This window comes from Cryptotermes secundus, unplaced genomic scaffold (assembly GCF_002891405.2).
Source record: "Cryptotermes secundus unplaced genomic scaffold, Csec_1.0 scaffold5, whole genome shotgun sequence".
Classification (NCBI taxonomy): domain Eukaryota; kingdom Metazoa; phylum Arthropoda; class Insecta; order Blattodea; family Kalotermitidae; genus Cryptotermes; species Cryptotermes secundus.
The window spans coordinates 4,064,835-4,079,120 of record NW_019724742.1 but is presented as its reverse complement, the minus strand read 5'-3'; the positions used below and the strand labels follow the sequence as shown (position 1 = coordinate 4,079,120).

The following is a 14,286-nucleotide window of genomic DNA, read 5'->3' as shown; positions in this document are numbered from 1 at the left end:
GATCCATAGAATCCTCCTTCCCTTCCCCCATACTCCTCTTGCTACTTTACATTCCCTGCTCCCATTGTTTGTTTGAGTGCGAGATGGAAAATGTTAATATTATTTTCACCGGAATCCCCAGCCGTGCCTTCACTCACTGCCTAATCAAAAAGCACCTGTTTACTTCTGTCTGTCTATACATATATCTATCTATGGCTCTAGAGCCCCTGTGGACCTTGGCCGCTTTTCAGTTCCATATTCTTATCACACAAACGGCAGACTCCTTGGACGGCGGATCATCCCGTCGCAAGGCCGCTACCTACACACACATATCCATGCCGGGATCCCAGTGTTTGAGCGGGTGAACACAGTTCATGCCTTAGACCCTTCTGCCACTGAGATCGGCAGCTGCTACATCTGGGTGTGCCTAAAACATCTGTAAGAGTGAGTACACCGTACATTTAATAGGCAACCAAACGTAAGAATAGTGGTGTGTGTTAAAACGAAAATTCCAGTATGTGTACTTCGGTAATTATCTGTTGGTGACGCACCCTGGCAGATGTTTCAGACATAGCTATGTCTCCGATTTTATATCTAAGTATTTCTAATTTACTTACAGTGATTAAATAATATTAAATTCAATTCATATTTTGGGCATAAATGACCACCTTCAAAGCAGGATTCCAGATATTAAAAAATGTAGAATTTACCTATACCAACAATGGTAAAGCTATCCCTGTAACAGGCTGTGGAGGCTCATAGTGTTGTGAGACGTCGAGGCTCTCACTTTTTCTAGACAATCGACTAACAGATGGCGGTGAAGGTGTCGCCCTTACGGGCCGTCGGCCCTTTACCCTCAGGAATATTCTTGGTGAAAAGTTTTAAGATGTCTAACATAAAGTTTTCATTAAACGTTAAAACTAACATCATATTAAATTTCACTGATATGAACAGTTACGTAAGGTGTCAAAATAGTGACGTTACACGGCACAATAGAATGGTTCCTGAGGCGAAATGATAGGATGTTTCAATGCCGGTGCCTAAACTGGACACAATGATGCAGTCGAAAGTTTCAGGACAGCTCTGTCTGACGATCCAGCAGAGTAGGTGATTCCAAACCCTTTCACCTGAATAGAGAATCCATGCTGCCAAACGTTATGTTCTTTACAATACTACAGGGGGCGGGGGGCGAAGTAAGAAGAGCCAGAAACCCCGAAAAATGAGATAAATGGTTCATTGCACAGAGTGATTCTAAATTATTATCGGCGTTTCCGTGGCCTATAAACGGAAATCCCGGCAATAATTTGGAATCACCCGGTACATTAACTGACTTCCGATAAAGATTTTCATGCGTAGGGTGTCGTGGCCTGACTGCAATGTACAATTTCGGTATTCGGTGTTAGTCGAGTTTGAAGTTTTCCCTACGTTCTGATTTATGCAGTAGTAGCAATTTTCACCTTAACATGGTAACTGTTATGTAAGCCGAAACACTGGAACAAACGAGCAGGCTACTCCGAAATCGGTGTCACACCATTCCATGGGCTTAAGTTATTCTAGGCAAAAATTATTTAGTGAGGGCATAAATTGGGGGAGTTTTATGGGCGTAGGTGGGATTAATTTAGTCTTGAGGCACTACAATAGAAATAAGTTTCCAATATCTATCATTAGGTAGCAGCACAGTCCAGCTTCATTACAGGCTAAGTAGGCGAGGTGCATGTTTAGAGGTTGGTTTTAGTAGTCAAAATGGCGACCGTGCTTGAGGTGTGTACCACCGAAGAGCAGAGTTCTGTTGTGCCTTTTAAGAACTCAATGCAAATGATATTCATAAAGATGTGTTTCATGTTTAGGGTTGGAAGTGTTTGTCGAGTAAAGCGGTACACAAATGGGTCGAGAAATCCTCTCAAGGACGTTCAAAAATTGCAGATGATGCCCGACCAATTGCGGAAGTGGCTGAGAACACAGCCAAAAGACTTCTGCGCTGCGGGTTTCGACGCACTGGTAAAGCAATGGGACAAATGTATCAACATTGGTGAGGGATATGTCGAGAAATAAATGTTTTTTCCAAGTTCGAGTATCACATGTTTTACGTTTTATATCCATTTCTGACATCTTTACTGACTCTCCCTCGTATATTTAATAAATAATAAAAACTCTTAATTAAGAAAGACACTTGAAGAGTATTCATAAACATAAATACATAAAATATTAAGTGGAATAACAAACTGTCTTATAACGCGTACGTTAGCATGGAATGAGGTCATCAGAAACAAATAATTAAAATGAGAATACAAAATCGGTCACTAGAGTCACGAGGTACAGAATTCGTAACGGAACGCCTCATTCGCCACAAATTAGNCCCCCCAAGACAGCAGCAGAGCTAAACATCTGAACAAACAACGAACACAAAGAATAGGTGAACCTTACGTAATGCAGGCTTCACAAACTTCACTGACGCACAAACACAGTTGAATGCAGCACCGTGGCGAACAGGACAGGGCAACACGACAGAACAAAACTCTCTTCGTTCGTGCAGTAAATATACAGAGAAAACTTGCTTTGCCGCACGTAATAAATTAAAGAATATAACCTTACCGGTGTCATGATCCAGTCGTGCTACAGAGGCCTCCAGCTGCTGAGACGTCCAGAACTTGAGTCTTGTGCAATACGACACACAACATCGCGACCGCACGCGAACAGAAACAAATTCTTACTACGAGTAGGAAGGACGCCATGTCACAGGATCTCGACAGATTTAGCAAGCCCTTATTACGAATACTGCGGAGGCAAAACAGGGGTGAAGAACACAAACAATGAGGAACCATGAAAGTGAAAGAACCACAAAACCCGCATAATTCAGAGTTATATTAACACTGGCAACACAGACCTAGCACATACCTAGTAGTACACTGTTTACGGCCGTCTAAAGGGGAGAAACTGGTCCGACTGGTCCGAGGCAGCACGTGTGGGTGTCACGTCATGAATCAGCAGAAAGCATATGTGACGTTCTAAGACGTCACGAGACCGATGCATGATGGTACTGCCCGGCTACGGCAGCTAAGCCGAACTAGTAGAACGGCTCAGTTAAACAGCACGACTTGTGGGGGGGCTGCAAAATGTGTGAAGAACTCACAATGAGAGAGAGAGAGAGTGCGAAATGCAAAGGACTGGTAAATGTGTGACCAAAGAAAATTTGAAAAGCCGTGAAAACTGTAGTAAAACACAAAGTACAAGATTCTGGAAAAAGTGTCAACAATACACAGTCTAAGAGGCTGTAGACATTAGTAACATAAGTGAACTTATGCTAAACGACCGAAATACAACATCCTGCGAAATATGTGAACAGTGCCTACTACCAGGCATTTTGTAAACTGGGAGTTAAACAACACGAAGTGGAAATTGTGTAAACAACATACAATGAGAGGGGCTGCAGAAACTGTGAGGTGAACAACATGAAGTTATGGGGGCTGGAAGTAGGGCTGGCGACCATCTCACAACAAACTCATACTCTTCTCACTGCCATCTGAAGACTCTAATGACAGCTGGCCCTCGTTATATAGTCTCGGCACGGACCGCACAGACAACACTGCCCCCAACTGCTCTTCCACTGTTATGTGCGTGTATTTTATGGTCATTACCTAGCAAAGGCCGTTGTTTCCAAAGCAATTACCTAGAAAGTCTGCTAATGGCTGCTTATTTCGCGGTCATTGCCTAGAAACGGGTCTGCATATTACAATATGCCGAGCGATTGCCTTCATTCTACAGTTGAGATTTCAGAAACTTCTTATGGATTTGGACAGTGTTTCTGTGCCCTATCAGATTTCAACACCCAACATTTCTACAACTCTCTCATCTTCAATTCATATCTGCGGGCAAACCATATGGCAGAAAAGGTGAACTTCTTCCTCTGCCCAGTAAATTAAGCATCACGACACAAAGACGCATCAGAGAGTGGAGGTACGGCTCCACAATTCTCGATCTCGGCACTAGATGGAGGTGAGTGGTAAGATTCACTACCCGGCCTCTTTACCTTTGGGGAAAAGTGTCCCCATACTCATTGGAGCGGGGGCTGGATGGGCCAAGAGCCAGGCCAGACGCAGTGGAGAAAGGAAAAACTCGTGCCCGTAACGGAAATAGAACTTCGACCGTCCTCCCCGAAGCACGTCGCTGTAACTACTGAGGTTCCGGCTACCCAAAAGCAAATCAATCCGAATAAACAAGAAATTCTGGGGAAAACTAACCGCTAGTCGTGAAGTAAATTTGATTTTGACTTTGGCTTTGACAGTTCAGTTAGCGCAGTGCAGTGGAGTGAAGTGGAGTAGAGATGAGTTGAGAGTCGACGATTGTGGGAGAGTCGCTAGCCGGTAACAAGCTGAGCACAGGGGCAAAGGGCATTGTTGGTATGTCACCAGACAACGACTGCTGAAGGCACAACAGACTGAAAGCACTTAGTTCCTGTTGAAGTGAACAGCAGAGTATGTGAATTAGCGATAGCGCTGTAGTTACTTGTATAGTTACGTTCTGTAAGTGGTCAATAAATCCAGTTACCTAATGAAACCCCGTTTATACTCGTAGTTACTCAATCACGTGATAATATTATCCTTGCAGAGCGTCTTGTGCTTTCCACTTAATCTCATTCCTTCGGATATTTGGATCAATATTATATGAGTACCTTACCCATGCGTGGCATGTGCTCTGCCCATCATAAATCTTTTTGAATATATTGTGGCCTTTAGACCCGTTGCTGGGCATGGACCTTCAAGCGAACAGCGAGCAATCGGCTGTTATTTGCTAACGGCCAGCATGCACATCAACAATATGGGAGATATCGCTTAGAAACCGTCCATAACAACAATAAATAAGCCGCTGAAAGCGGAGTTTTCTGTTGGGTCCGCCGTGAGGCAATATAATGAGGACCCAAGGCCAGCTGAGTGGATAGAGTATCAATCATCTACTGCTGTTGTAGCATAAGATACGTAAGATAGGCATGATCTGCTCTGTAAAGCCTGGACCGACACAGGGCTTGTATACAGTGCATAAAGGATTTTCAGTAACATGCTGTATGTGCGATACGTAACTTTGACAAAAGTCCAGGCATATTCATTAGAGACAAACCCATCTTCTGTTCAGAAACGGAAACGCTGGACACGAGTTCTAATCTGACGGAGCTGATCGCCAGAAAAGGATTTATCGACCATTATCACTGTGAGAACTTCAAACCTTATAGGAATTCCTGTTGCTTAATTAGTAATTAAGTCAGTTCAAATAATTCGGGCTAGGGCAAGCACAAAGACTCGATTTCGTAATATTCAGAAGGATGCCTCGTACATTTCCACGTACAAAGTTGCAGCAACGCATCATTAACATACTGGTCTCGCGTCTCCTACACTTACACATCAATCTATATTAGCGTACTGATAGAAAAATTGTGTCATGTTAGGATCGTTAGAGCAGTAGCTTAATGCTTCAATGGGGGTCATCAATCACACCTGAGTGCATCACGCACCCCCCCTGGCCTGACGATTGAGAATCCTGGTACACACAGACGACGCCAGGCATGGAAAGTCTGTAAAAGTAAAATAAATTCAGGGGCACAGAAACACAACACCTCAATGCGTTCACTGTCCGTTTAGAAGCGTCAGTCTGTCTATGGCTCTACAACCCTCCGTCCGTCCGGCACTGGTCACCTATGGGCTAAATCGTCAGTTTACATGCTTGAAATGTTCACAAAATAAATCACGGGCAAATTCTGTACGGTTCTGACGTTGGTGTATAACACTTAGGATTTCTGGGTTTAGGGACTTTGTCCATCGTCTGGTCTTCTAATAACACAAACAAAAACTGGATCTGTTTCCGTCATCAGGTGAGGGGTTGGAGACATCCGAAACGTTGGGTCCCTTAGTGCTTTAGAATACCAGACTATGGACAAAGTAGGTGGGTTTATTCCGAGATCACTTATGAAATACAGGTATGGATAGGAGGATAATATTAAAATGAATGGAGCGGGGCTGTGGATGTACAGTTGGGTCCTGATATGGTACAGTAGCGAGCTCTTGTGAAGTGTAACGAAAACTTCAGCTTTCGTGAAAGACAGGAAATATATTTTTCATCTAGGCGACCATCAGCTTCTAAAGAAGGGCTCTGTTTCATGGCATTAGAATGACCGGCTGAGAAGGGAGGGAGGTTATAAGAACAAAATTTTCATCCAGAAACTTCTGAACAATTTCCTCTCAGAAGAAACAGGAGGGAACTGAATTTAATTGAGATATTGTGGCATGTAGACTCGCTGGTAAGCAACAACTGCGAAATATGCAATTATACAGCGGCCGTTACTATGCAGTGGCTCGTAAACAGAAACGGAGGACAGATGTTTTTCTGTGCAGTCCGTGCCGAGATGTTATAAGCAGGACAAGACAGGAGCTGCAGTGAGTCAGATAACTGCTAGGGTTCAGTTGCTGTGAGGATATGGTAGATGATGCACGTGGACAGTGGGGGAATCCAGATGGAGGGAAACGTTCACCGTTAGAAGCCGCTACCGATCAACGGCTAATGAAGACTGCAACAGACTGAGAAGACCTTGTGTGTCCTATAGCGATTTGTGAAGAGTGTAGAACAGCGAAAGCATAACCGTTACTTGTAGTTACAAGTTGCAAGATTACTGACTTAAACCCTGTCTACAGTGACAACACATATCTTAGAAAGGTGCGTTCTGAGTCTGGAAGAGAGGGGTAGTGGAATTTACTGTCATCTCAGAAGGTTAGTTTTCACATTAATGGTACTGAACCTTCGGGTTCTGTAATTATACAGCTTGTCAGTTATCACATCTCCCTTATCTGTTGTACTACGAGATATTAAAACATTGCAAGAAAACGACAAACTATATTTATATTTACCGAGTCAGCAACCCCAACACTCTCCATTTGGGCATGGTCACAGAATTACGAGGGTTGGATCTGCTTCCATCTACAGAACATTGTGACACTGTAGCATGTTCACCCGTTGCTGAGTAATGACTCTGTAAACAACGCCCGCTGTTAGACAACAAATTCCTATCATGCACCAATGAACAGCAACAGAAGAACACCGCTTTCTGTGTGGTCCGTACCGAGAAATTATAAGCAGGACAATTAGTGACAGTGCAGTGCAGTACAGGGAAGTGAAGAGTTGGTTGGTGGGTGAGTTAGTCAGGGAAGTGCAGTTCAGTCACTGTTGGAAGGTGGCAGATGAGGCATGTGGATAGTCCGGGAACCCAGAGGAAGAGGAACGTTCACAGTTGGAAGACTTTACCAGGCAACGACTGGTGAAGACGCAGCAGATTGACAATCCTTAGTGTGTGTTGTAGTGAAAAGTAAAGGGTGTGAGTTAGCGATAGCGCTCTAGTTACATGAGTTTGCGATCTGTAAGTGTTCAATAAAACCAATTACCAATCCACATCCCATCTATAATCACTCATACACGTGACAACATATATATATATATATATAATGAATTTAGTTTTAATATTGGTGGCGAGTTTGATGAATTTTTGTGTTCAATGCTTTTTTTATTTACTACTAAATATTTATGAAAGTTGACAGACCACCGGCTGAAAGGCAGACGGATCTATATTAATGGGGATCGAATCCCGAATCCATACAAAGCGGAGAAACTTGCGAGTGCTAAATTCAATTAGTTAAGCTGACTGCACTGCTTCAAACTGACGGAACTGCATCTCTTCTCTACAAAGTTCCAAACGCCGGCTTGCTGCGGGACGAGGAGCTTGACGCAAACGGTAAGTTAGTTTCGCGAAACTGCCAGGGGCAGAAGTCAGTCTAAATGTCAATTTCGGCGTGTTCATTACAAACACTGAGACTTCTGTTTCTGGGTTATGATACTGTGCAGTCAGGCAGGTGGCGCCTCAGGTTTCGGAGAAATATTGGCTCAATCTTCACGGTAGAAGGGAGTGAAATTAGGAGAGGCGCAGGTTACATCGGAAAGGGTAGGAGATCGACCCGGCAGGAAAGGAAAGCCACGGACGAGGAAGAGATGACGAGGCCCTCACGGGCCAATAGTAGTAGTAGAAACTGAAAAGAGCAAGAACGAAAGCAAAGCAGGGCGTGCAAAAGGGCCCTCATAAGAAGTAATGTGCATGGGGAAGTCAAATCAAAACTTATGCTAAGAAGAAACCTTCCGCCATTCCGTCAGGATCCGAAATGAAACGTTTCCATGACTTTATCTGGGCGAAGCCACCTTCCCCGGTGATGCAAGGGAGGGGCACAATTTTCTGTAGACATTTCTCATGATATTATCACATGTCCGGGGTTCCGTGACGGATAACAACGGGTTCTGGATTCGATGATTGGATTTATTGTACTTCTCGTTACAGTAACTTGTAATCACAATCAAATGATTACTTCAGTTCTGCTGGACAGCGACTTACTCGGCTCTGATTTACGACTCACTCACTTCTGGTTTACGAAGGAATTACGAATACCAAATGACGACTCACCAACGGATGAATTCCGAACCACTCCTCAAGGACGAATGAACTCCGAAGTCTCTTACGAATGAATGAAGCCACTTTACGACTGTAACGTCCCTCTGTAACTCCGGGAAGGAACGAATATAAATCACCAACCCAACAGTTCCTCGTTTATTCTGTGCTTATCCGTTGCTGTGGAAACGTCCGCTAACTTCACTGTAGTAGGCTCCCAAACGTGAGTTAACGGGCTGAAAGGCAGAGGGATCCGAGTTCGAGTCCCGGTAGGGACCCTCCAGTGGTCCCTATCCTAAGCCACATCGTTCCAGTCCATACCACAACTTCCTATTTAAGATCCATTTCAATACTATCCACTAACCTACGTCTTGGTTTTCCTAGTGGTTTCTTTCCTTCTGGCTTTCCACCAACATTCCAAATGTATTCCTCTACGTTCCCATTTGTGCTACATGCCCTGCACATCTCATCCTCCTTGACTTGATCATTCTAATTATACTTGGAGAAGAGTACAAGTTATGAAGCTCCTCATTAAGCAGTTTTCTCCAACCTTCTGTCACTTCATCTCTCTTCGGTCCAAATATTCTCCTCAACACCCTGTTCTCAAACACCCTCAGTCCATGTTCCGCCCTTTTGTTAGAGACCAAGTTTCACACCCATGCCACATAAATATACTATGTAAGTAAAATGGAAGGTTTCCGAATATTACAGAAAATGGTATAACAAGTTACCACTGTGCTTTAAAGAGTTCAAATCACAGGTTCAGTTCACAAAAGGCGCACGTATTGCACACAGACACAAGCAGACGCCTTTGTCTATTCAGGGGGGGAAGGCAACGCAGTGAGCACTTTGCGGGTAACGTCGCGGGTAACGTCACAGCCACACATGGGCCTAGTGCCGGCTCACATCGTGACGTAAAATAACCGCTCTCTGCACGTCACACAGCGGTAGTTGGGGCTGCAAGTTTCACAGGCTTACAGCGGGGAGTCCCCGTGGGAGATCGGCTAAGAGAAACGTGAAACTTTTCAGTAATCCCCAAACACACACGCACGTTTGCCTCGAGCTCTTCAATGCAACAGCGATATAATAAAGCGGACCATGGAGAAGGGATGTCACAGTTCCTAGCCATTTAGCGAACAGGGTGGGGGAAAGACATGGCTGCTGATATTGTCCTACAGTCTTCATGACATTCAGTTAGTTACTTGAAGAACGACAAACCGGCAAGGGTGTGGAGTGGTCAGCTATCCCGNCGCTCGCTCGGATCGTGGGTTCGAATCCCACTCAGGGCATTGATGTTTGTGTGCGTTTTTCTGTGTTTGTGTACAGGTAGAGGCCTTGCGACGAGCTGATCACTCGCCCGAGGAGTCCTACCGAATGTGTAAGATCTAGTAAACCAAAGTGAAACGGAGAGTTTCATGGAGGTAGGCCTAGGCCCAAATTGGGGCTGTAGCGCCACAGGAAAAAAATGTATTTAGTGACTACAGACGGGGTTTTGATTGGTAATTAGATTTACTGGACTCATGCAAACCGTAATTACAATTAATTATATCGCTCTTTAAGAATACACACACTCTACAATTCACTACAGTACCCAATAAGTCTTCTCAGTCTTCTGTGTCTGCCTATGTCGTTGCTTATCAATGGCTTCCAACAATTCCTCATCTTCCGTGTTCGCGTTCTAACTGCCTACCGACTGTTTCATAGCTCCTCATGGCCGCAAACTTCTGGCCACTGACTTCTAGCCGCGTCTGAACTAGGCAGGCTAGCACACTCTTCCGACTCAGAAGTAACTCGGAGTCAGAGCCAGGGTTACTTTATGAGTCAGAGTCAGAGTTGCTCTATGACTGGCGGTTTACCGTTGATCAGTTCGTCTTGGCGACAAGCCCTTTGAGGTTCACGACCAGTATTTTTTTCAACATATAACATCCTCTCTGACGAGAAAATTCGTCTGTCCTTTACAACATCTGCTGGCCCTTGCCACAGCAGCCATTCTCAGGTCCGAGTGCCGCTGGACTCATTACATTTCACCGCTTCAGATTCGAGACTCCTCCAACCTGGAGGGCCAAGTCCCCGTATTTATATCCCCCGGGAAAAAGGTGGTCCGGTTATACCCCCCCCCCCCACTGTTCCCTTTTCATCGCCTCTTACGACTTGCAGGGCTACGATGGAGGTATTCGACCCTGCCTCCACAGAGAAAGGCTACTTTGCCACTATGTTCTGTCCCCGGTATGTAACCCTGGCATGAACCGCCTAAAACAGATCCTCTATTGTTGCGAGTGTATCTGTTGCACAAGAAGCGTGTTTACCGAGCCGTTTCCTAGTATTGGTAGTCCCTTCTGGCTCCATTACTCTGTCTTTAAGCCCTCATGTCACATATAGCAACGAATGATATTATGATACGTGAACAATGAAGTGGAAAGGATTTGAAAGGAGGAGGTATAGACTGGATTAATCTGGCTCAGAATAAGGTTTCTTGTGAACATGATAATGAACCTTCTGGTTCCATACAATGTTGGGAAAGTATTGAGTAGCTGAGCGACTGACAGCTTCTCAAGTAGGCCTCAGCTCCATGCAGTTAGTCAAGAGCGTCAAATGGTAGGCTGACAGGTGAACAGCGAAGTGGAAAGGCTGCAGGCTGAAGGGATCATGGCTATTTAAGAGGTGGAATCCATGCATCTGCTTGGACTGTGGAACTTTCAATCAGGGCAGCCAATAACCCGTCCGGTATTCGAACCCGTCACCTCCCGAATACAAGTTAGAAGAATTGCCGCTCGAGCCAATCAGCTTGTTAGACTGCTCATACGCAAGTGGTTGTGCACATCCAGATCGGTCAGTTATTGCGTAACAACCTCCGTTCGCATGGACAGACACACACCACATGGCTTGGAAGTTTCGCTTTAGAGAACTGTAGCAGACAGGCCGCGGACACACGCAACACAAAGGGCCACTGAATCAATTCAAGACACAAGGAACCCAATTAGGTATCGAGACGGACTCCACAGGAATCTCGTCACAATGATCCCCACGAAATCATTCATCCTTCCACCCTTTGTCTGGCAGCAAGGATTCTCACGGAGACAAAAAGAAACCGCTCGATTACCCCAAAATTAACTTTGTGCTCAAGAACGTCTTCGGCGACAGGGAAGGTACTATAGGACAAAGCGTGTACCAATCAGAACACAGGGTTACATTTAGTCGGCTAGCAATCCGGAATACAATTTTCCCTCGCAAGTCTGTTTTCTCCTATAGGTCAGAACAGAAGTAAATACGTAAAAATAAAAGGTAAAAGTTTTCGCTGGACTTAATTAAGCAGCTAGTTATGAAGACGTAATGTAATATACAGAGTGTCCCAGGAGGAAAGATCAATATTCTGGTGGTCATAGTATCGGCCATTCTAAGCAGAAAGTGTACATGTACATGTGTCCTGTTCCGAACGGTTTCCGAGATAGAGCTATTTCACTGTACAGTACACTGTACACTGTACAGACGGGCAACACGCCATGCCCTCACACAAGTTGCACCGAGATACAGCTATTTCACTGCACAGTACATTGTACACTGTAGAGACGAGCAACACGCCATGTCCTGACACGAGTTGCACCGAGATAGAGCTATTTTACTGCACAGTACACTGTACACTGTACAGACGAGCAACACGCCATGCCCTCACACAAGTTGCACCGAGATACAGCTATTTCACTGCACAGTACACTGTACAGACGACCAACACGCCACGTCCTCACACGAGATGCACCGAGATACAGCTATTTCACTGCACAGTACATTGTACACTGTAGAGACGAGCAACACGCCATGTCCTGACACGAGTTGCACCGAGATAGAGCTATTTTACTGCACAGTACACTGTACACTGTACAGACGAGCAACACGCCATGTCCTCACACGAGTTGCAAAGTGCACTGATGTTAACGGTGGAATTTTCGAAAATGTATTACACGAGGTAAACTGTACCAACTCTGTCACTTGAACAATAAATACCGGTATTAGAAACAGTACGTAATATCTCTTTCTTATCAACAGTTCTGGAACTGTACAGTTAGTGGAATGAGAACTGACGGGGGGAAGCTGAAGTACACCCCCACTTCCACACATCCCACCGTAAAGCCAACACGACCGGACCGCCGTGTTGGGAAGACGAGCTACAACACGGCAAGATGATTAATATCACCAAATGTGAATTAGTTTAAAAAAATTATTTTAATTTTGCCATAGCCGTCCACCAGTGGCCGAGCTGTCTAAGGCATGAAATATCTTCGTTCTCTTAAGCTCTGAGATCATGGGTACGAATCCCACTCAAGGCATGGATGTCTGCCTTTATTATGTTTGTGTTAGGTAGCGGCCTTGGGGCCTATCTATCCATCTTATGGCTGTACAGCCCTTCGTCGGACCTTCGCCGCTTTTTCAGTTTCCTAATCCTATATACAGTCGGCAGGACTCCTAGGACGGGGATCAGCCAGTAGCAACGCCGCAGCCTGCACACAGAACAACAGAAGCACAGAATAAACGAACACAGGAATCCATGCCTCGATTGGGACTCGAAGCCACATGATCCCAGCGTTCGAGCGAGCCTTAGACCGCGCGGCCACTGTGATCGGCTCATAAATTTCCGTAATTATGGATACGGAAGGAGAAAGAGGGTCAGAAGAATGGATTAATCAGTCAATGCCGTTCTCCATTAAAAAGAATCGAAACAGCGCGAAGAGAGAAGAAAATAGGAAGGAACTTCCAAGGAGAAGCAGTGGAACAGAATCAGGAAGACGAAGATTTACCGACGCGAATAAAGAGCTATGAGAGAAGGGGGGCGGAGAGAGACGAGAGGAGAGGAAGACGGACCAGCGCATACCTCTTCGCTTGCCATTAGAACTGAGCGGCTCCCGTGCGCCCCGTCTACTTAATGGCTTTCTGATGTCACCGCCCTCTATCACCCTCCGACACTAACTAGAAATGTTGAGATATGTGCTCTTTGTGCTACCAACAGAAAGGAAGAAGGAAGCCCGCAGGATGAGCGAATCAATCGATGTCAGGTCCGACAATGCGGATACTTTTGACAACCATCGGAGACAAATTCGACAAAAATAAATCGTATATTGTCCTCTTCCATCGGAAAGAACACCCAGTGACAGTAAGAGCACTCAGTGCTAATTGCACCAGCATTTTCTTCATGAAGACACGAACAAGAGGATATACACATTCTAAAAGGAAATGCCCCTTTTCCTCAGAATATTCAAGTCGGGGGGGGGGGGCAGAGACTGTAAATTTTAATAATTTTAACGACCTCTTACTTAATTATTCTTTAACTCCTCTACGCCAGACGTCCGTTCTTGCATATTGTTTGCCTTCCGCCTGCTTTTCTTTAGAAAGCCGGGATAGCTCAGTCACTACAGGCACGGGCTGGACGGCCAGGGGAACGAAATGTGCCCAAATCGGCTCTGTTGCCCACCCATCCACCTATCCAATTGGTGATAATGCGGCCGGGGCGTGAAACTGATTGCTTACTTCGATTTAGTGCCGAGGACAAGAAGCTGGATCTGTAGCTCCACTCGTCCATACACATCCGCGGCTTGATATCATCTTGAGCTCTGGTCACATCTCTTTCTATGGGGCCAATCTGAGTAGGTGTCTTTCTTTCTCACCTGAAGACGGAAACAGATCCAGTTTCCGAAACGTCGTGTCCTCTATTACCTAGAATTTCGGACGATGGAAAAAGTCCAAAAACCGAGTAATTCAAATTTTTATATTTTTAGACAACAGACGAGAAGACGAAAGATTCTGGATTGAACGGTAGCAAGCATTACCCGAATTAATTTCATCTTAAT

General features: G+C 45.0%; 1 protein-coding gene across 3 annotated transcripts in view; it reads right to left on the bottom strand.

Annotated features, from left to right (window-relative positions):
- Positions 1-14,286, bottom strand: part of LOC111862707 — a 268,559-nt gene that overhangs the window by 89,101 nt on the left and 165,172 nt on the right. Inside the window, exon 1 of one of the 3 annotated variants that reach the window (XM_023848326.2) lies at positions 2,572-2,940. The exons of the other annotated variants lie outside the window; for them this stretch is intronic. The gene's annotated coding sequence lies outside the window, so the exon portion shown is untranslated. Of the gene's footprint in view, positions 1-2,571; positions 2,941-14,286 lie in introns of those variants that run through there. 3 annotated transcript variants of the gene reach the window in all.